Source organism: Mus pahari, chromosome 3 (genome assembly GCF_900095145.1).
Source record: "Mus pahari chromosome 3, PAHARI_EIJ_v1.1, whole genome shotgun sequence".
Lineage (NCBI taxonomy): Eukaryota > Metazoa > Chordata > Mammalia > Rodentia > Muridae > Mus > Mus pahari.
This window is the reverse complement of record NC_034592.1, coordinates 74374068-74376381: the sequence shown is the minus strand read 5'-3', so window position 1 is coordinate 74376381 and position 2314 is coordinate 74374068.

Sequence of the window (2314 nt, the reverse complement as noted above, 5' to 3'; positions counted from 1 at the left end):
GTGGCCTTAGACAACTTACCTGCATAATCTATGCTTTTTACGTGATTGGATCATCAAGTGAGCGGTTCTTGAAGTCACAAAATTGATGACAAACAGAAGCTCGAGGTGCTTTAAAATGTCTTGATAGACATCATGACAATTAGTTTGAGATCTGACGCTTAAAATTATTGCATTAATTAAATTGCAAAGTATAGTTTTATTTGAAATGGGTGAGGAATTTACCTGGTTTGCTTGTTTGTGTGATTGTGGTCTCTGAATGCAGAAGTCTGAGCAGCAAGTCTCTTTTAAGCTAAATGTATAAAGACTGTGAAGGTGGCAGTGGGTCAGCATGGAACTAAGAGGCCAAGGTGGGGTTCAGCTCTTGAATTTTGCTACATCGTGTCTATGTACTGGAGCATTAAAGGTGTGAGGTACTAATTGAGCTATCTGAAGCAGGCTACCAGGAGACAAACAGCCAAATTCTAATGTGAAACTTTAAATTTTTAATTTTTTAAATTTTTAATTAAAATATAGTTGCAAAGTTTCCCTTTCTCCCCCTCAGCCTTTCTCATGTACTCCATCTCCTTTGCTCCTTTTCGATTTCACAGCCACCTTTTCTTTAGTAGTTGTTACATATATGGATTACATTTAAATAATTATAATGTATATAGCACAGCATTAGACATTTAATGGAAAGTAAAAATTAATCATCTTTAAACACCTCTACACAGAGATAGCAGTTAAAAAATTAATTAAATATGGAATCTGTGACGGTGTATGTAACACATTCCCAGGATAACCATGATGAAGGGAGTCTTATGGAAGAGGGTAGGAATGGGAAAAGAGGGTAATTGATTTGTTAACAGATGATTATATTATCAGCAGAAAATTGAGAAACTCAGAATGGACAAGATCATTATGAATAATTGAATGCTGCTCTTGAAATATTCTTTGATATTGATGAAAGCACTATAAAGAAGGGCAGGATCCTATAAGAGTACAGAGTAGATTGTGCTATAGACTCATCCAGTAAAGGTATTTAGCTGAGTTTCATGACTTCTCAGAGTCTTATTTATTGTTTCTCAAAATCATATGTTAATAACTTTTATCTCATATAATCTTTTGCTTTTTTTGTGTGTGTGTGTCAGGTACTCACTATACATCCTGGACTTGCCTTCAACTCATAATCTTCTTGCCTCAGATGCAACAAGGCTGAAATTACATGTGTATGCCATCATCCACAGCTATCCATTACAGTTATAGAGAAATTAAAAAAAAAAACTATATAGATTATAGTACTGCATCCTTAATCAGCCCCTGACTCCCAGTGATTTTGATGGCTATTACTGGCTCTGATTCTGGGGGACTTAACATTGTGTAGTTAGTAAGGAACTTCTCAGAGTAGAAGAACGAATTTTGCTCACTCTGAAATCAAAATGTTTCTCACTGCATGACAGCCAGCTGCTGTGTGGTGCTGCAGTATGTATGTATATGTGTGCATGCAGTATGTGTGTATATGCATATGTATGTATATGTGTATGTTATGTGTATGTATATATGTATGTGGGGACATTATAAAAATAGAAAAGAAACTATGAAGAAGGAAAAAGGTTTTAGGGAAGTGAGACAAAAATATAGTATAGGATTATACATAACATTAAAGCAGAAAGAACACTAGTGAGAGGAAGCGAGAGGAAGGGTTATGGCAGAGAGAGGCTGTGAAGAATCTGCAAAACAAATCCGACACGAAGCTACCACAATGAAATCCATTGTCTGTAAACCACTTTAAAAATTATATTTATGTATGAAATTCTTAAATACACACACACACACACACACACATAATGACAGTTTAGAAGGAAGCTTCTTAGTTGGACTTTATACTTATAGTCCTTAATAAATAAAAAAAAATTCTTCAGATCTGACCTTAGGATACATTCTTATAAATTTGTATACATAATATTGTTTATTATATAATATTTATTGTTCTATATAAATATATAAGCTTTTATACTTTCCAAATTCTTCAGTGTATTTAGTGATAAAGATCAACAGCCTGTCTGCAAGTTTTCCAAAAGTAGATANCTAGGGAAGGGCTGTATGGAGACAGTTGATTTTAGAAAGTAGAAAATAAAGTGGTTGAGGAAAGTGAGACAGGGAAAGAAAAATGTAAGCCTCGGATCGTGATAAATAGGTTACCACTCATCAGTGGACTCAATTCCACTANTGTCAGACTTCCACAAAGGTGTTAATAATACATTTTTTAGAACTGTGTATGCACAAGAATGATGAAGCAAGAATTCTTGTCACAGAATCAAGCAGGATAACAGAAAAT